Source organism: Carcharhinus amblyrhynchos, unplaced genomic scaffold (assembly GCF_965287045.1).
Source record: "Carcharhinus amblyrhynchos unplaced genomic scaffold, sCarAmb.v2.hapA scaffold_42, whole genome shotgun sequence".
Lineage (NCBI taxonomy): Eukaryota > Metazoa > Chordata > Chondrichthyes > Carcharhiniformes > Carcharhinidae > Carcharhinus > Carcharhinus amblyrhynchos.
In genome coordinates, this window is record NW_027649783.1 from 671,826 (window position 1) to 692,898 (window position 21,073).

General features: G+C 46.9%; 7 non-coding genes across 7 annotated transcripts; 2 read left to right on the forward strand and 5 right to left on the reverse strand.

Moving 5' to 3' along the window:
- Positions 1-4,529: 4,529 nt before the first annotated feature.
- Positions 4,530-4,611, reverse strand: trnas-aga (transfer RNA serine (anticodon AGA)). Its single transcript has one exon. It is a non-coding gene; the product is annotated as a tRNA-Ser (tRNA).
- A 1,683-nt stretch (positions 4,612-6,294) lies between these two features.
- On the reverse strand, positions 6,295-6,376 carry trnas-gcu (transfer RNA serine (anticodon GCU)). Its single transcript has one exon. It is a non-coding gene; the product is annotated as a tRNA-Ser (tRNA).
- A 740-nt stretch (positions 6,377-7,116) lies between these two features.
- Positions 7,117-7,188, reverse strand: trnam-cau (transfer RNA methionine (anticodon CAU)). The gene has a single exon. It is a non-coding gene; the product is annotated as a tRNA-Met (tRNA).
- Positions 7,189-11,009: 3,821 nt separating this feature from the next.
- trnas-gcu (transfer RNA serine (anticodon GCU)) lies at positions 11,010-11,091 on the reverse strand. The gene has a single exon. It is a non-coding gene; the product is annotated as a tRNA-Ser (tRNA).
- Positions 11,092-11,436: 345 nt separating this feature from the next.
- trnaw-cca (transfer RNA tryptophan (anticodon CCA)) lies at positions 11,437-11,508 on the forward strand. Its single transcript has one exon. It is a non-coding gene; the product is annotated as a tRNA-Trp (tRNA).
- A 601-nt stretch (positions 11,509-12,109) lies between these two features.
- trnap-ugg (transfer RNA proline (anticodon UGG)) lies at positions 12,110-12,191 on the forward strand. Its single transcript has one exon. It is a non-coding gene; the product is annotated as a tRNA-Pro (tRNA).
- A 1,187-nt stretch (positions 12,192-13,378) lies between these two features.
- trnar-ucu (transfer RNA arginine (anticodon UCU)) lies at positions 13,379-13,469 on the reverse strand. The gene is given in 2 exon segments: positions 13,379-13,414; positions 13,433-13,469. It is a non-coding gene; the product is annotated as a tRNA-Arg (tRNA).
- Between the last annotated feature and the right edge of the window lie 7,604 nt (positions 13,470-21,073).

Sequence of the window (21,073 nt, forward strand, 5' to 3'; positions counted from 1 at the left end):
TGATGTGAATTTTATTTGAGCAGACCCCCTCCCCTCCCCTCCAGTTCTCAGACAGACACTGACTGGTTCGAAGTTTGTTTGACTTTTTATGGAAAATAAATCCCTGTCTCACGACCTGCTTTTCTCCTGTTCTCAGACACATTCACTTTCTACAAGGGGGCACTAACTGGTTTGAAGAATCAGAGTCAGACTGCAGTCACCGCATTCTCTCTCCATCCCATTCTCTCAGTGCCACCTTACACCATATCCGACAGATTGATTTGGAAAAGTTGAGTGAATCACCATAAGACCATAAGACGCAGGATCAGAATTATCCCACTCGGTCCATTGAGTCTGCTCCGCCATTCAATCATGCTGATAGTTTTCTCATCCCCATTCTCCTTTTCTCATTAACCCTGATCTCTTTATTAATCAAAAAACTGATCTGTCTCTGTCTTAATGACACTCAGTGACCTTGCCTCCACAGCCTTCAGTGGCAAACAGTTCCACAGATGAACAACTCTCTGGCTGAAAAAATTCCTCCTCATCCCTGTTTGAAAGTATCGTCCCTTTAGCCTGAGGTTGTGCCCTCTCTGGTTCTGGTATCTCCTACTAGTGGAAACATCCTCTCCGTGTCTACTCTATCCAGGCCTCGCAGTATCCTGTACGTTTCAATAAGATCCCTCACTCCAACCCACCCCCCTCCCCATGCGTCTAAACTCCAACTAGTGCAGACGCAGAGTCCTTAACCGTTCCTCATACGACAGTTTCTTTATTCCAGGGATAATTCTCGTGAACCTCCTCTGCATCCTTTTCAATGCCAGCAGATCCTTCCTTAGATATGTGGCCAAAAACTTCAAACAAACTGCAGGTGGGGTCTGACCAGACCCTTATCCAGCCTCAGAAGTACATCCCCGCTCTTGTATTCGAGCCCTCTCGACATGAATGCTAACATTGTATTTGCCTTCCTAACTGCCGTCTGAACCTGCTCGTTAACCTTAAGAGAATCTTGAACAAGGACTCCCAAGTTCCTTTATGTTTTTGATTTGCTAAGCATGTTGGTTTTGGAGAATTTAGAGATTCTGAGAGCAAATAATTTGTATATTGACCCTAAAGAAACACAATGATATTTGCAATCACTATAATAATTGGAGGGCGGTTGGGGGGAAGGTGGGGGGGGGGGGGGGGTGGCGGGATGCGGTGGTGGGCAGACATGATTGGGTCTTGCCACGGAATCTGACCAACAGCACCTGGATGCAGCATCTGTGGCTCACTGTCCAATTGCCACAGAATCTGGTTAACAGGTGTGATCCTACATCACATATACTTCAGCAGTTCAAAAAGGCAGCTCACCACAACCTTCCCAAGGGTAATTAGGGATGGGTAATAAATGCTGACCCAGACAGAGACACCCACATTCCATGAATGAATTGAAAGACAATCTGCGGGGAGCGGCCCTCAGAGTGTTTAACAGTTACTGAGGTGAAAAACTCTAACTAACCCCCTGGAATCCGGAGCAAAGGCCGGGAGAAGGACAATTTCCGTCCTCGGACCTTCCATTTGGTGAAAGTTTTGTCCTGTGAATGTGTAGATGTGAATATTGTAGAAGAGAGAGTGTATGAAAGGAGCGGGCGGGTCAGACTAATCCAACTGTGTTTGTGTGTCTGTTCTGACCATGAGATCTCCGAGTCTCTCTTGTATAAAATGAAACGATTTTTCAATCAAAGAACACACCCAATTCCCCTGCTGAGTCCCAAAGTTAGATTTCAAGATAACGGTTTCTTTAAATACAAGATTTCAGTCGGAAAGTCTGTCAGCGATCGCGTGCCTCCACATCTTACCTCAAATCCTCAATATCTGTCTCTGAATCCAGCCACGAGCAATTAAGGCAAAACAAAATATAAAACAATGAAGCATATTTTTATCAAATAGGGCGGCAAAGCGGCACAGTGGTTAGCACTGGTGCCCGTGTTTGATTCGGGCCTTGGGTGTGTGGAGTTTGCCCGTTCTCCTTGTGCCTACATGTGTTTCCTCTGGGTGCTCCAGTTTCCTCCCACATTCCAATCGCATGCTGGTTAGGTGCATTGGCCATGTTAAATTGTCCCTCAGTGTCCCAGGATGTATAGGTTCTGGGGATTAGCCAGGTAAAATTGTACCAAAGATGTTCTTTCAGAAAGTTATTGCAGACTCGATGGGCCAAATGGCTTCCTTTTCCAATGCAGAGATTCTACGCATAAACATCGCCTCCACTTATGAAGCCAAGGATCCAATCCGCTTTCCGAACGACATGTTCAAAATGTCATCTCACTCTCAAAGATCTCTCTGAACCTCAGGCCCCTCTGAGCTTGCACGCTGTTTAGAACTGGACCATTTATTTTCTTGCCTCTCCCCATCTCTTCTGTCAAAATGCAGCATTGTTTCTGAGTGTGGGATTAATAATGTGTCTCTGCTACAATATGAGTCGGAGTACTGTGAATATGTCAAAATTCACAGATGACACTAAGATGGATGGAAGAGCAAAGTGTGCAGAGGATGCTGAAAGTCTGCAAAGAGATATAGATAATCTAAGTGAGTGGGCGAGGGTCTGGCAGATTGAGTACGATGTTGGTAAATCTGATATCATCCATTTTGGTAGGAATAACAGCAAAATGGACTATTATTTAAATAGGAAAACATTGCAGCACGCTGCTCTGCAAATGGACCTGGGTGTCCTTGTGCAGGAATCTCAAGGAGTTTGTTTGCAGGTGCTGTGGGGTAACGTGTACTTGAGAAAGGATATACTTACACTGGAGGGAGTGCAGAGGAGACTCACTAGGTTGATTCCATAGATGAGAGTGTTGGCATATGAGGAGAAACTGAATAGACTGGAGGTATACTCATTGGAGTTCAGAAGAATGAGGGGAAATCTTATCGAACCATATAAAATTATGAAGGGAATAGATAAGATAGAAGCAGGGAAGTTGTTTCCATTAGAACATAGAACATAGAACATTACAGCGCGGAACAGGCCCTTCGGCCCACAATGTTGCGCCGACCAGTCTTATTTTTAAAAAAACATTGACCCACTAATCTAAACCAATCCCTTTTCGTCCATAAACCTATCCACCAATCTCTTAAACGCCCCCAAACTAGGCGCATTTACAACTGCAGCAGGCAGGGCATTCCAGTCCCTCACCACCCTCTGGGTAAAGAACCTGCCCCTGACATCCGTCCTATAACTACCCCCCCTTAATTTAAAGCCATGCCCCCTCGTGCTAGCTTTTTTGGCGGGTGAAACTAGAACTGGGCGGGTGGGGGCGGTGGAGGAGGGGGGAGTTGGTGCAGGGTAGCCTCAAAATAAGGGGAAGCGGATTTAGGACTGAGCTGAGGAGGAACTTCTTTACACAAAGGGTTGTGAATCTGAGGAATTCTGTATCCAGTGAAGCAGTTGAGGCGACCTCACTAAATGTTTTTAAGGCAAGAATAGATAAGTTTTTGAACAAAAACGGAATTAAGGGTGAGCGGGTGGGTAAATGGAACTGATCCCACAAAAAGATCAGCCATGATGGTTTTGAAGGGGGACCCTATTCCTGCTCCTAGTTCTTATGTTCTCATGAGAACTGAGACTGCAGCTTCTGTTTCTCAAAGAGAATCTCTCTGGATAAAGCCGGAATTTACAAGGATTTCTGTCACTGAGGCATTGTCTGGCGGTCTGTGTCTCACTGCTCCAACTCACTCTATCCCTCCATCCCCTCTCATCAACTCTATATGAAGGTGGGATCTTGTTGTTTAGTGACTGAGTGCGCACAATCTGTATCTACATCTGATCAAATAGAATTCAGCTTGTGAACAATATCATCATTTGAACCAGCTCTGGGTTAACCCAGGCACAGCTCTGATTGGCTGCAGCCCCCTGAATCTGGGGAACAGACACTGTGAGCATCGCCGGCCTCAGAGGCTTTCACAGTTACTGAGCTGGGAAACTCGAACTAATCCCCGAGAATCCACAGCACAGAGCGAGAGGAGAGGAAAACCTGTCCTGGGAGCTGTCAATCTGAGTCACAGTTTGACCTGTCAATGTGCAGATGTGAAGCTGCTCCTTCCATTCCCAATCTGCTATAACCAGGAGTTCCTAACGCCCAATAATGACCAGCTTGCAGCAATGTGTTTGAATGAACACGATGCCATATCATCCAAGCAGCATTTTGAAATGATCATTCAGTGTATTCTGATGAAATTTATTTCTTATGTTCTGTGTGTCATTCCATAAGAATCTTCCTCTGAAATGAGACCTTGTTTTGTCCTTGCGCTCCTGATGCTGTTGTTTTTCAATCTGCTCACATTATGATTTCCCTCATGGAACCAGAGAAAGGGAACAGCACTGAATCATTCGGCTTATCTTGTCCATGCCAGCCCGAGAGCACCCAGGTGTCCTCTTCAAGCTCACCTTCCTGCACTCGGCCCGGAGCCATGGAGCTGAAAGCATGATGGTGATCCACATACTTGGCACCAAAATACCAGAAGGAGTTCCGGCTCTGGGGCCGCCGGAAGCAAACACTTTCAGTGATAATCGCTGCGAGCAGGACTCGAACCTGCGCGGGGAAACCCCATTGGATTTCTAATCCAACGCCTTAACCACTCGGCCATCGCAGCTCCACGGGTTGCTTAGCTAATATAATCACCTCAGTAGCGTTCATACTAACTTCATCAGGCACCGTTATTGTACAGAGCTCAGTGTGTGAGCTGAAATTTGTTCCTTTACTTTTGTATCTTTGTCTCTGACGGAGAACTCACTTACCAGGTCAGAGACTTGTTTTTGTATCTCAGTAATTTTTCATTACAAACAAATTAGTTCCGAATAAAAATAAAAAGACAAATCTCTATTGTATTTCATTGTCGTAAACTGTTGCGCTCGCCCTGGTTTTGTCCACTCGGTTGAAAACACAGGGGGAAGTGGATAAAGTTGTAAGTAAATTGTCAATGCGATGGCTGGGAATCGAACCCGCGTCAACTGCTTGGAAGGCAGTTATGCTCACCACTATACCACCTTCGCTCACAACGCTCAAGCAGCCCTTATTTTAAGAACAAAGAACAAAAACAGCCCCGGAAACAGGCCCTTCGGCCCAACGAGCCCGCGCCGCCATTTTAATACTACCAGTTCCCCCCTCCACCCATGACCCTTATCTATTGTTTTTATGGCCATCCACATTGAGGGAAACTAACTTAGGGATAATTTATTACTTCCAATCAGCCTAACAGCACATCTTTGGGGTGTGGGAGGAAACCGGAGCACCCGGAGAAAACCCACGCAAGCACGGGGAGAATGTGCAAACTCCCACAGACACCGGCCCAAATCCATGTGTCTGCACAGCAATCAGTGATAGTCACTGAGCTGTCGTCTTGCCCAGTATCTTGTCCAGTTTAGGCACACACTAACGACATGAAGCACTAGGCCAATCTCGAACAACCAAGAGCAGCCCCAGTACGACCCATCGCGTGTATGCCCCTCATTGGACACGAGGTGGACCGACTTAAACCTGTGAATGAAAAGAGAAAAAACATTATTCTCATCCCATATCCTTTTCCATTACCAGGGACGTCCCAATGCTAATGAACCTTATTTAAAACAATTTCCTATATCCTCCCATCTCCAACCCACTCATGTGCCTGTCTCAGTTACTCTGAAACAACTCCAGCGCGCCTGCCTCTGTTTTTTGTTCACTCCGTTTAAAGTCCAAGAGGCCGCGATCAGGTTCTAAATAAATTATCAATGCAATAGCCGGGAATCGAGCCCGAGTCAACAGTTTAGAAGGCAGGTACACTCACCACAATACCACCATCGCCCGCTCTGAGTAAGTAATCGTTATTTGCATTAGTTTTAATTACGGAACTTCCGTCGGTCCTGCACCGACAACAATCCCACCCAGCCTGTATCCTCATAACCCCACATATTTACCGTGCTAATCCCCCTGACACTGAGGGACTATTTAGCATGGCCAATCCCGCTAATACGGCACTAATTTTCATGGCTGAGCTGCCGATTCTGGAAAGACAAAATCTGCCATTCGGGCCGCAAATGAAGCTGGAGTCTGCTTTGGATCTTCTGAAACCACATGTTTACCTGGTGGCAAACTCCTGTCCAAAACTGGGGTCCTGATTTGAATCGATCGTCAGCTCCAGTTTCTCATGGGATTACAAATATGAGAATGTGGAATTGTTCTGGAACATTCACCCCTCAAGCCTGTGTGTCCAAACTTCATCTTGGTTCCGTGAAACTTAAAACACTGAGCGAATCATCAGTTCCCCGGCAATAAGGAGACAGAATAAATACACCACCGACGAGGGTGGGAGTCGAACCCACGCGTGCAGAGCACAATGGATTAGCAGTCCATCGCCTTAACCACTCGGCCACCTCGCCATGCAGCAGCTACTCCCCAAACCACCTCTTGTATTTTAACATCCGTAACAAAGAACACATTTCTCCCGCAGGATAACGCTGCCTTTCTGCTTTCTCTTGATTCGTTGTTACTTTTCCATTTGATGTAAATCCAGAGAAAGTAAAGAGAGAGACAGTTCACCTCTCTGCTCCCGGTTCGGTTTTGAATTCACCGAACATGACCCTAATGTAAAACAGAGCAAGTGCTGTGAGTTTGTGGAGCAACAGGAGAGAGTCTGACCTCCCAGTAGAGGGCTGTGTGTCCCAACCACGGAGCTTTTCTGTGTCGCTCTTTGGATTTTGGTTGTTTGCGATTGTTCCTGAAATGACAAATTCCAAATCTGGGATACAAATGAAATTTTAGGGATGATCCGATTCTCATGCTTAGTTATTTTTAATAAACTTCTGTATTTGAACAATGTGTGAGGGATATGATTTGTCCATTGTCGGTAAAGTTCGAGCAAGGTTCACAGTCCCAGTTGTTTCTGGGAGCCATCAATGGGGAGAGCTGACTGGCTGTGATTTAACCAGAGGATTCACACCTTTGGAGAGAAGCAAGACTGAGAAGGCGGAGCCTTCATGATCAATCTCAACTGAACCTGGAATTGATCCCGCGCTGTTGGCTGAATAAACTGTGCAGCAAATGGAGACAAATGCTCTGGGCTACTCATTAATGAAAACTAAGACCATCTTTGTTTCTATTTGATGGAGTGAATAGGTGATAGCAGAGGATGGTTTCGATCCATCGACCTCTGGGTTATGGGCCCAGCACGCTTCCGCTGCGCCACTCTGCTCCCAAAGTCTGTCCCTCCCGGCTTATTACTGCTGCCCGCGAGCCAGGAATCTATTCACTGTCTCTTTTTGTTACAAACAAAACCCTGGGAAGCTCACCCTGGCTGGATAATAACACTTAACATCACCCCGAATGTAACAGGCAGAGAACAAACACACAGAAAAGCAGTAAAAAACTATTAGGTCACACTCACAATAAGAGACAGAAAATATTCGAGCAAACCGGCAAGACACTGAGATGGAGAAACTGATTAAGTATGAAAAGGGATTTTCTGTTACACAAAGATAGGCCCTGTTTTGAAATGTGTGTTGTGTTGTGTAACTGTGCTCTCTGCTGTGTAACTGTTCTCTCTGTTTGGAACTGTGACTCTCCCGTTGACAGATCTTCACTGTGGTTCTGACAAATTCTTCCCTGTTGTGTAAATGTGTTCCCGGTTTGTAAATATCATCCGTCATGAGCAGAAGTTTTTTTTTTCTTTTGTGTGAAATGTTCTCTGTTGTTCTGTGAAGGTGTTTTCTGTGGAAAAGAATCAACGGAAATTTCAAGGCCGCCATTTCTGAGGCTTGCTTTCAATTCCAGCATTGTTTGGGCAGAATGGCCTCCTCCCGTTTCAGTTTTCTATCCATGGGCCGATGGGTTAAATCAGTGAATTTGAATTTCACCAGCTGCCGTGGTGGGATTTACTCCGTGTCCCCAAAGTTTAGCGCGGGCCTCTGGATTACCAGCCCAGTGACATCACCTTTCATCCCTGTAAACAAAAACAGTTCATTCAGCTCAGCATTAAACCTCTTCCTGAGGAGATTAGAATTCCTGTCACAGAATTTCAATTAGCCGATTGATGCAAAGCATTTTCTCCTCGTTTGGAACATTAACAATTCATCCAGATCAAACATACATTGTGGAACAGTTCTGACCGAAAAAAATGAGATAAGTGAGAATTAAATGAACAAAGTTACAAGGAAAGTAATTCTGAGAAAGCTGTTTGGAAGAAATAGTGGATTTCAGTTAACGGGCGAGGGAATTGGACTTTTAATTCCAAATGTCTTTATTGATGTCAAATTTCGCCATCTGCCATGGTGGTGGTGGTGGTGGTGGTGGTGGTGTGTGTGTGTGTGTGTGTGTGTGTGAGAGAGAGAGAGAGAGAGAGAGAGAGAGACTCTCACATGATCAATCTGTTTGACTGATCATGAATTAGTCCTTTATGTTCCCTCATAAACACTGTGATCCCTTGTCTTCGTGAATTCCTCAGATACACTTGTACCACTGAGACTCTGGTGTGGGGGTGGAGGGTGGGGTGAGGTTTGAAGGCAATGCCGCAGGGTGCTCAGTGTGAAAACAGACGGTTTTAAAGCCAGGAAGTGAAAAGTGAACTTGTCTGTGTGAAGTTCACAGTAAAGCTCTGTCTGGTGCTGCGTCCGAGAGACAAGTTTTGGGTTGTCGGTAAATGAACTCCCGCAATGAAAGCACAAAATCAGAGAGAGGAAATGCTGGAAATATTCAGCAGCTCCGAAAGCAGCTGTGGAGAAATATCCCTATCGCCAGGGTGTAACCCTTCAATTGCAGAGTTCACATTGCTCAGACCTCTCAATCTTAGCACCTTCGGGCAAGGAACAGGTAGAGCGGGAATTGGGTCTGTGTTGACTTGAGCAAACCCAGTAAACAGGAGATCCCGGTTTCAAATCCCAGCGAGAACTTTGAGGCCTTTCAAGTGATCAGTGCAATTGTACAAGTTACAATATCCCATCCTTGCTAATCAGTATTGGCTTTCCCTTTACAGTGGATGATCTCCAGAGATAAAATATATTTCGAGACTCCCCACAAATATCTCTACTATTTACACGATCCGGGTATTTTCACCATTTGCAGGGAAAAAAAGAATCTGCAATAAATCTAATGCTGTAAATTCATAAATACAGCTTTCCATTTTTTTTCCTCAGGGAATTTCTAACACAGTCGAATGGCCTTAGACTCACGCAACCCCAACAGTGCTGAAGGAAACCATTCTGCCCATCGAGCTTGTAACGACTCTCCAACAGAGAATCGCACACTGGACCTATCCCCGCGGTGCCACACATCCACCCCGGTAATCTCCCTATACAAACACCTTGGGGAACCAAGGGACAATCCTGTATGGCCAATCCACCCAACTTGCTCATCTTTGGACTGTGGGAGTAAACCAGATCACTTGGTTTCCTGAGTTAATTTGCCTGGATCAATATAGATTGAACAGAACTGCAGAAGGTTAGCACCATCCAGGACAAAGCATCCCACTTCATTCGCTTCCCACACATAAAAAATCACTTCCTCCACACAATGACAGCAGTGTGCACCATCTACACGATGCAGCAACTCAGCAAGGCTACTTTTCCAGCACCTTCCAAACCCATGACTACGACAGCCTGGAAGGACAAGCGCAGCAGACACATCAGAATAACACCCCTACATTGCTGGGCATTGATATTTATTTCTTGATTTATAAAATGCTGCTGTTGTGTGTGTGTTCTTTAACCTTTTTATCTTCCAAAAGGAGTGAAATCTCGAATTGAAAATGATGTTACTATTTCCAACCCAAACAGTCAATGTTGTATTAAACCGGGGTTTGTGATTTATTCTCGAGTCAGTGGTTTCCCTGGGAGCCGGGTTAACAGAAACAGCATGGAGAGATGGCAGAGCAGGAAATGTCAGTGCCGAAGGTGAATCACATCAATGAGGCAGCAAACTGTTTACTACGAATCTGATCCAAAATCCGACGCTGGTGGGATTCGAACCCACAACCTTTGAATGGCTAATTTAATTATTTAGAAGGCCAACGCGCTTTCCGTTGCGCCACAGAGCCACGTGCTGGGAGTTTACTTTCCTTGTCCATCTATGGATTTTTGACAATGTAGAAACTATTCGTAAGTTGAACAATCTCATAGTTTAAACATCAAGAACTGTTAAGAATATGGTGTAACAGACATAACTAGGGCGTAGAGAAAGATCAACATAAGATAATCCATTCAAGGTAAGTCTGTGAATTCAGATGTTCAGGATCCAGTCACAGAGGGAGGTGCCGAGGCCCAAGCCACAGAGTTTGGAGAGGAGTTTTGTGGGAATAATAGTGTTGAAGGCTGAGCTGTAGTCAATAAATAGGAGTCTGACTTAGGTGTCCTTGTTATCTAGGTGTTCCAGGATTCAGTGCAGGGCCAGGGAAATGGTGTCTGCTGTGGACCTTTTGTGGCAGTTGGTACTGGCATGTTAGACAGCAAGTCATTGTCTTGTGAGATGGTCAAAGGTTGTGGGTCCGAATCTCATCTGAGCCGCTTTTGGAATAAAATGTGAAGAAATTAGGAACTGGTGTGTCAATCTTCTCAGAGAAATAAAACTGCCGCCTGGAACTTCAGAGAGGGCCCTCAGTGTAAAAGGACGACATTCGGCCCATCAAGCCTGCACCGACAACAATCCCATCCAGGCTGTATCCCCGTGACCCCACATGTTTACCATGCTAATCCCCCTGACACTAAGGGGCTATTTAGCATGGCCAATCCCGCTAATACAGCACTAATTTTCAGGGCTGACCTGCCGATTCTGGAAAGATAAAATCTTGCCACTGGCGTCTGCTTTGGAGATTCCGACACCACATTTTTGCCGGGTGGTGAACTCCTGTCCAAAGCTGGTAACCTGACTTGATTCAAGTCTCTCCGAGGATGAGAATTCTGGGAATGTGGAATTGTTCTGGAACATTCACCCCTCAGGCCTGTGTGTCCAAACTTCATCTCGGTTCTGCGAACCTTAAAACACTTAAACAAGCCATCAGTTTAAGGGTCAAAGTAAATGCATCACCGACGAGGATGGGATTTGAACCCACGCGTGCAGAGCACAATGGATTAGCAGTCCATCGCCTTAACCACTCGGCCACCTCGTCATGCAATAACTAGGCACCAAACTTTGACAAAGGGTCATCTGGACTCGAAATGTCAGCTCTTTTCTCTCCTTGCGGATGCTGCCAGACCCGCTGAGATTTTCCAGCGTTTTCTCTTTTGACTTCTCACCAAACCAGCTCTTGTGTTTTAACACCCGTAACAAACAACATGTTTCTCCCGCAGGATAATGTTGTGTTGCTGTTTACTCCTTAATCTCGGTTCGCTGTTACTCTTCCATTCCATGTCTAACCACAGAAAGTAAAGAGGGAGACAGTTCCATTCCCTGGGCCCTGACTGGTTTTGAATTGGCCGAACGTAACCCGGATGTAAAAAACAGAACGCACTGGGAGCCTGTGGCGCAACGGTAGCGCGTCTGACTCCAGATCAGAAGGTTGCGTGTTCAAATCACGTCAGGCTCATGAAACTTTTCTGGGCCGGATTTTGTATCTGGGTAAAGTTAATTGTCCCCGAAATGACAGATTTCAAAACGATGGTAGAAATGATATTTTAGGGATGCTTCCGGTTCGCATGCTCAGATTATTTTTGCACAGTTTTATATCTGAAACAATGTGTCAGAATTGTGAGGTTTTCATTTCTTGCAAAGTTAAAGCAAGGCCCACACTCTCAGATGTTTCTGTGGGTCATTAAAGGAGAGAGAGCTGACTGGTGGTGATTTAACAGGATAATTCATACCTCAGGAGAGGAGCAAGGCTAAAAACAATCTCAACCGATACAGGAATTAATCCCGAGCTTTTGGCTGAATAAACTGCCCAGCCAACTGAGCTAAACACTTATTTGATAAAAGGGGAACTCTCCAAAAGTTCATGCTGCCAAATAAACCTGCTGGGCTTTAACCTGTTTTAGTGAGATTACTTACTGTGAACCTGGGGATAAATGTGCTGTGTTCCCCGTTAATGAAAATCAAGATGATGAAACAAATTTACTGTCGAGAAAACTCAGACTTGCCTTTGGGCAGCAGCCGAATGTTACTATTTGATGTTAGTCAGACCTCCCCAAGCAGCTGCGATGGCCGAGTGGTTAAGGCGTTGGATTTGGAATCCAATGGGGTTTCCCCGCGTAGGTTCGAGCCCTGCTCGCCGCGAGTCTGATGTGCAGTGTTTAGAGGTTGTAACTTGTTTAGTGGGGGAACCACTAAACAAAAATTGTAACTGTTAATTTTGGGGTAGCGCAGTGGTTATTACTGCTGCTTCACAGCTCCAGGGACCTGGGCTTGATTCCCAGCTTGGGTGACTGTCAGTGTGGAGTTTGCACATTCTCCTCATGTCTGCGTGGGTTTCCTCCCACAGTCCAAAGATGCGCGGTTTCGGTTGATTGGCTGTGCTAAAAATTGTCCTGAGATGAGTAGGTTGGAGGGATTAGTGGGTAAAATCTGTAGGGATATGGGGGTAGGGCCTGGGTGGGATTGTGGTCGGTGCAGACTCGATGGGCCGAATGGCCTCTTTCTGTACTATAGGATTTCTATGAGAACATGATAACAGATGATGGTTTTGATCAATCGACCTCTGGGTTATGGGTCCAGCTTCTGCTGCGCCACTCTGCCCCCAAGGTTACCACTTCCTGCCTATCCCTGTTGCGCGGGAGAGAAGAAACTATTCATTGTATTTTTATTTCAAACCAAACCCACGTGTTGGGAAGCTCACCCTGGCTGGACAGTAACACTTAACATCAACCCGAATGTAACAGGCAGAGAAAAACACACAGAAAAGTAGTAAGAGACGATCAGGACACACACAGAGCGACAGAAGGTTAGCACCATCCAGGACAAAGCATCCCACTTCATTCGCGTCCCACGCATAAAAATTCACTCCCTCCCCTCCCGACACACAATGACAGCAGTGTGCACCATCTACACGATGCAGCAACTCAGCAAGGCTCCTTTTCCAGCAGCTTCCAAACCCATGACTACGACAGCCTGGAAGGACAAGCGCAGCAGACACGTCAGGATAACACCCCTACATTTCAGGGCACTGATATTTATTTATTGACTTATAAATTGCTGTTGCATGTTCCTTAACCTTTTTTATCTTCCAAAAGAAGTGAAATATCGAATTGAGAAAGATGTTACTATTTCTAACACAAACAGTGAATGTTGTATCAAACTTTAAGAAAGCACCCGGTGTTTGTGATTTATTCTCGAGTCAGTGGTTTCCCTGGGAGCCGGGTTAACAGAAACAGCATGGAGAGATGGCAGAGCAGGAAATGTCAGTGCCGAAGGTGAATCACATCAATGAAGCAGCAAACTGTTTGCTACGAATCTGATCAAAAATCCGACTCTGGTGGGACTCGAACCCACAACCTTTGAATGGCTAATTTACCATTATTTAGAAGTCCAACGCGCTTTCCATTGCGCCACAGAGCCACGCGCTAGGTACTTCCTTTACTTGTCCATATATGGATTTTTGACAATGTAGAAACTATTGGTCAATTCAACAATCTCATAGTTTAAACGTCAAGAACTGTTAAGAAGAACTTCACTGATTGCAACTCGTGTTGGGACATCTTATTTCTGTTGAGAGAGCTGTGGAAATACACACCTTTATCCAGGAAATGTGTCCATCACAGAATGATCCTCCCTCTCTCTCTTCCTCATTCTCCTGTATCGCTTGGAGTCAAATCTCAAAGGCTTGATAAGCCGGGAGACACATTCTTTGGGAGCCGCACCTGCGCAAAGATATTTTGGCCTCGGAGGGAGTGCAGAGGAGGTTTACTAGGCTGATACCGGAGTTGAGGGGGTTGAGCTATGAGGAGAGGCTGAATAAGCTGGGCTTGTACTCGTTAGAGTTTAGAAGAATGAGGGGAGATCTCATTGAGACGTATAAGATGATGAATGGGATGGATAGGATAGAGGTGGAGAGACTCTTCCCACTCAAAAAAGACAGTAGGACTAGGGGGCACAGCCTCAAGATAAAAGGGGGGCGGTTTAGAACGGAGTTGAGGAGGAACTTCTTCACTCAAAGGGTGGTGAATCTCTGGAATTCTCTGCCCGTTGAAGTGGTGGAGGCTGCCTCGCTAAATATTTTTAAGACGCGGGTTGATGGGTTTTTGATAAGAGAGGGGATTGAGGGTTATGGGGAGAGGGCGGGAAAGTGGAACCGAGCAGCGACAGATCAGCCATGATCTTATTGAATGGCGGGGCAGGCTCGAAGGGCTAGATGGCCTACTCCTGCTCCTATTTCTTATGTTCTTATGTACTCCATCTGTCACAGGGCTGATCAGAACCTGTTCCCTGTAAAACATTTGCACAGAACACAACACAAAGCTGGAAGCTGCAAACCTGAAACACAAACAGAAAATGCTGGAAATGCTCAGCAGGTGAGGCAACATTTTTGAAGAATGGAGATTTCTGTAAAACCAGCTCCTGAAGCACAGCACAGCTGCACAGTTTAAAGTTTCCTTTCATTCACAATGGATGCTCCATTCTATGATTTTGAATAATTCAAATTGATAATCTGCATTGTTATTCTAGTCGCCACCGATTCAGTGAATTGAACCGATATTAAACCGATTCAGTGCCGATTGTACACATCTTTGGAAACTAAAGGAACATTTAACATGGCCAATCCATCTAACCTTCACATCTTTGAACCATGGAAACAAACCAAAGCAACTAGAGGAATCTCTGGGGGAGAATGTGCAAAATCTGCAGTCAGCAAAAGGCCAGGACCAAACCCGGGTTTCTGGGGTGATGAGGCGGGAGAGTGGGATTAGATGGCGTGCAGCTTCAATAATGCAGTGCAAACCTGATGGGCCGAATGGACTGTTACTGCATTGTAACGATTCTGTGGTTTGGGAATCGAAAGCATGATGCCATTGAATGGAACAGCAGGCTTGAGGGGGCATGCAGTTCACTTCTGATCCGATTTATTGTGCTGCTGGGTCCAGGAAGCTGCTAATTGATTTCGAATCATTAAATCAGAGCTCACTCCAAATACCCTTAATACATCAACCCTGTGCTCAGTGACAAACACTGACTCGTGGTTAATTAATGTCTCAATTTTAAGATTCTCATACATGTTTCCAAATCCCTCCATGTCCTCAGCTCTTCCTGCCTTTCGTCATCTCCAGCCTAACAATTCTCTGAGATATCTGAGCTCCTCTGATTCTGCCTTCGTGAGCATCTCTGATTTGGTTCACTCCAGCAGTGATTATAGTTCTTTCAGCTCTCTGGGTGTCAGCTCTGGAATCCCCTCTCTAATCTCCCCTGATTCCAGTTTACTTTCCTCTCGTTCACTTCTGTCGCCTGTCCGCTTAACTTAATTCCTAATTCCTATCCCGCGGGTTTCACATTTTGCATTCTGTGACTTTCGGCAGTCCTTTCTCCGCTTTAACTGCCATCAACGACTTATAATTGTACAATTATAATTATCTGTGCGGTTCCACTTTAAGGATTCCCCCATCTCCAACGCTTTGATTTCTCATTGGTTTCAGCTCGTGATCGAATTGAATGACGCAATGACGCTGGGCTGGGAGTGACGCTGCCCGAGTCGCGCAGACGCGGCGCATTCCGAATGGTCAGTGCGTTCCGATTGGCTAAAGAAGATGTCAATCACATAGAGGGCGTGTGTAGCAACGCGGTCTGCGATTGGTTACAATTGGCAGCATCATTTTCAATGGTCTCGCCCTTCAGACTATGGAGCTCTCGGATTGGATCGAGTAGCTGTCAGTCAACCTGCGCCGAGCGGCCACTGGATAACGGTGATGCGGCGATTCCCGATTGGTTTCCCAGCTGCCGGTCACAGGCCGTGGGCGGGGATTTCCCCTGGGCCAATCAGACACCGCGCGGAGCGGCAGCGAATGTCCCGCCAGTGGCTTCAGTCCCCGGGCCCGGATCCTGAGCCCGCGGCGGGGCTCCGGATGGGGGAAGGGTTTTGGGAGCGGGAATCCCGTCCCGCCCGGCTGGAAATGGGGCGGCCCGGTGGCACAGTGGTTCTCACCGCTGCCTCACAGCGCCAGGGAGCCGGGTTCGATTCCCGGTTTGGGTCACTGACTGTGGGGAGTTTGCACGGTCTCCCCGTGGGTTTCCTCCGGGATCCTCCCACAGCCCAAAGATGTGCGGGTTGGGTGGATTGGCCGGGCTAAATTGCCCCTTGTCGTTTCCAGGGGCACCAGCCAGGGTAAATGCATGGGATTATGGAGATAGGACTTGGGTGGGATTGTGGTTGGTGCAGACTCGATGGGCCGAATGATCGCCTTCTGCCCTGTGGATTCTATAAATCCGCAGCTTAGTCTTTCCAATGGCAGCTTCCTGTGTAAACATGTATTGCTGCAGTTCCCCAGTCTTCCTGCTGCAAACCTGGTGGAATCAGACCAAATCAGCCCAGAAACTGGGATCTTCCTGTGCTTTGGGTGGGGCTCAGTGTCACACCGGGTTTTACAGCACCTCACTTTGCAGAGGCTGTGGTTAGATGCTGTGATCTTCCTGTCTTTTGGGGGTGGGCCTTGGTTACTCTGAGTGGATCTCCCTTATTGTTTGGTTCTAATTACAGCCTCTCTCTCTCTCTTACAGTCAGTCTGGGTGTTCCTGACTGAGCAGAATGGCCTGATCTCACCACACACATTGAGATGGAGGAGCTGCTGCTGGAGATGAAGATGATTGAGAATTCCAGCCTTCTCTACACTCATTTACTGAGGCCCAGCCCTTTATTCATCATCAGTTTTCCCCGGATGTCAGGTACATTAACATCTTCATCTGCTGTGTACACTGACCTGACAGTGGGAAGGTATTGGAGCAGGATGGTGCAGTCAACCATGTCAAAGGCGTGGACATTCAGCTGGGTAAGACTGCACTCACCTGGTTCCATTCTTATCTTTCTGATCATATACAGAATATCACCTGCAATGGTTTCTCTTCCCACTCCTGATCTGTTACCACCCAAATCGCCCTGGGATCTATCTTTGGCTCCCTCCTATTTTTCATCTACACCTTACCCCTCAGTGACATTATCTGAAAGCACAGTGTTAGTTTTCACATGTATGCTGATAACACCCAGCTCAACCCCACCTCTCACAACCAATCCCCTGTTACTAAATTATTAAACTCCTTCTCCAACTTCTAACACGGGTTCAGCAGAGAATTCCCCCAATTAAATATTTAGAAGACCAATGTTCCCACCACAAATTCTGTTCCCAGTCACTGACTCCATCTCTCCCACTGGTTAACATAAGAACATAAGAAATAGGAGCAGGAGTAGGCCATCCAGCCCTTCGAGCCTGCCCCACCATTCAATAAGATCATGGCTGATCTGTCGTGGCTCAGTTCCACATTCCCGCCCTCTCCCCATAACCCTTAATCCCCTCTCTTATCAAAAACCCATCAACCCGCATCTTAAAAATATTTAGCGAGGCAGCCTCCACCACTTCAACGGGCAGAGAATTCCAGAGATTCACCACCCTTTCAGTGAAGAAGTTCCTCCTCAACTCCATTCTAAACTGCCCCCCCTTTATCTTGAGGCTGTGCCCCCTAGTCCTATTATCCTTTCTGAGCGGGAAGAGCCTCTCCACCTCTATCCTATCCATCCCATTCATCATCTTATACGTCTCAATGAGATCTCCCCTCATTCTTCTAAACTCTAACGAGTACAAGCCCAGTTTATTCAGCCTCTCCTCATAGCTCAACCCCCTCAACTCCGGCATCAGCCTAGTAAACCTCCTCTGCACTCCCTCCAAGGTCAAAATATCCTTGCGTAAGTACGGCGCCCAAAACTGCACACAGTACTCCAGCTGCGGCCTCACCAATGCCCTATACAGCCGCAGCAAGACCTCCCTACTTTTATATTCAATCCCCCTCGCTATGAAGGCCAGCATCCCATTCGCCTTCCTGACCACCTGCTGCACCTGCAGGCTGGGTTTTTGCGACTCATGCACAAGGACCCCGAGGTCCCTCTGCACTGTCGCCTGCTGCAGTTTTTCGCCACGTAAGTGATAATCCTTCCTACCATTATTCCTACCAAAGTGGACCACCTCGCACTTGCCAACATTAAATTCCATTTGCCATTTCCTGGCCCATTTGCCCAGCCTATCTAGATCCTTCAGTAGACTCTCCACACCCTCCGCACAATTTGCCTTTCCTCCAATCTTGGTGTCATCAGCAAATTTCGACACCCTACACTCGGTTCCCTCCTCCAGATCATCTATAAAAATGTTAAATAGCTGAGGCCCCAGCACCGACCCCTGAGGCACTCCACTAGTCACCATCCGCCAATCTGAATAGCACCCATTGACCCCCACTCTCTGCCTCCTATTTGACACCCAATCCTCTATCCACGCTAACACCCTACCCCCAACTCCCTGTCCCCTGACCTTCTGCAATAACCTCTTGTGAGGTACCTTGTCAAACGCCTTCTGAAAATCCAGAAAGACCACATCCACCGGCTCTCCTCTATCCACCGCCCTAGACACTTCCCCATAGAACTCCAGTAAATTTGTCAGACACGACTTCCCTTTAACGAAACCGTGCTGCGTCTGCTCTATCAAGCAATTCCTCTCAAGCTGCCTCGCTATTTCCTCCTTGATGATGGATTCTAACATTTTACCTACAACAGATGTTAAACTAACAGGCCTATAATTCCCTGCCTTTTGCCTGGCACCCTTCTTAAACAACAGCGTAACATTAGCCGCTTTCCAATCTTCCAGCACTTCCCCGGAATCCAGCGACGTCTGGAAAATAACCACCAAGGCATCCACTATCACCTCCGCCATTTCTTTCAGAACCCTCAGATGCATTCCATCCGGTCCAGTGGTCACGGGCGTTCAGCCTCTGACCTTCGGGTAAGCATTCTCCAAGGCGGCCTTCACGACACACGACAGCGCAGAGTCGCTGAACAGAGACTGATAGCCAAGTTCCGCACACATGAGGACAGTCTCAACAGGGATCTTGGGTTCATGTCGCACTATCTGTAACCCCCGTGACTTGCCTGGGTTTGCAAAACCTCACTTACTGTACTGTCTGGAGACAATACACATCTCTTTAACCTGTGATCAGTGCTCCTACCACTCACATTGTCAGCCACTTCAGGTCTTGAACAGCAGGTTAGGTGTAAGGATTCGCATTCTAATCAGTAATCTCTAAACTGTCTGTGCTTTATATGCTCTGTCTGAGGCCAGAACTCTCCATTCACCTGACGAAGAGGGAAACCTCGAAAGCTTGTGAGTATTATCAAATAAATAGGTTGGACTAAAACCTGGTGTTGTCAGACTTTTTACTGGACTTATCCACAATCAGTCCCTCCAGTCTGTCGAGCACCTCCTCTCTAGTAACAGTTATGTCATTAAGACCCTCCAGTCCTACCACCTTTCCATCTCTAACACCCGGCAAATTATTCACGTCCTTTTCAACACTAACTTACCTGGCCCTCTTTCTCCCCAGCCCTTTGCTCCTAAGCCCTATTAACTCACTCTGCTTCCCCCTCACTCCGCTGCCCGCTCCGACGCTGCCCGCTGTCTACACCAGGCCTCTTTTTAAACCTGGTGCTGATTTAAAGCTTGCTCCCCCACAACTCCCTTTTAACCACTCCCTCAGAATTCTTAAAGAGGTAAATACAAAAAGCCCGCAAAAATGCTTTTAAATGATTTAAACAGTTCTACAAGGAACAAAGTGCTTTAAACTTAAATTTAAACAGGTTTTTAACAGGTAAATTCTTATCTCTCTCTCTCTGCTCCTTCACTCCTCTCGTCGTCTCCAACACACACTGTTCCAGGAAACTATCCCGGCAGCATTCCAAGAACTCCTCCTCGAGCCCACCTCGTCCAACATGGGTCGACCAATCTACATGTAGATTGAAATCCCCCATAACTACGGCTGTCCCATTCCTGCACGCCGCACTTATTTGCGCGTTAACAGCCCGCCCCACCTCCAGATCATTATTCGGGGGCCTATAGACGACACCCACCAGCGTCTTCCTCCCTTTGCTGTTCCTAATCTCCGCCCACAACGATTCCACGTTCTGCTCCTTGGCTCCAATATCATCCCTTGCTACCACCCTGATGCTATCCTTAATCAGCAGAGCTACACCCCCCCCTTTTCCCTCCTGCCTATCCTTCCTAAACACTTGATATCCCTGGACATTCAGCTCCCAGTCCCTGTCACCTTGCAGCCACGTCTCTGTAATGGCCACCAGATCGTATCCATTTGTGCTGATCTGCACCACCAGCTCATCCACTTTATTCCGAATGCTTCGTGCATTCAGATAAAGTGCCTTCATCCCAGCCTTCACCTGGACCCTATTTGCCGTAACGCCACCAACCATACTCACGCCCCCTACTCCCTCTATTATTGGGACATCCTCGGCCTCTTCCCTTACCTGTACCCTCTCCTTAACTTTAGACCTCGTAACATCACCTACCCTCGCACCCTCCCCCCCGCAATTAGTTTAAAGCCCTGTCTACAGTCCTCTTTACTCTATTCGCCAGCAATCTGTTCCCAGCACGGTTCAGACCTACCCCATCCCACCCGAACAGGTCCCACCTACCCCAATACTGATGCCAATGCCCCATAAATTCAAACCCATTCCTCCCACACCAATCCCTGAGCCACCCATTCACTTCCTTAATCCTATCAACCCTACGCCCGTCTGCACTCGGTTCAGGCAGTAGCCCAGAGATAACTACTTTGTCGGTTCTACTTTTTAATTCCATTCCCAGCTTTTCATACTCCCTCCCCAGATCCTCAGTTCGCATTTTGCCTACGTCGTTGGCACCCACATGTACCACAAGACCGGATTCTCACCCTCCCACTCCAGGTTCCTCTGCAGCCCAGATGCGACATCCTGGACCCGAGCACCAGGCAGACAACACACCCTTCTGTGCACTTTGTCATTGTGACAAAGGACAGCGTCAATACCCTTCACCCCACTATCCCCAATTACTACTACGTTCCTTTTCACCTTCTCCTTGCCTATGTCCTGCTGCATCACTGTACTGTGTGCAGTTTGCTCACCAACCTCACCTCCCTCGTCCTCGTCCACA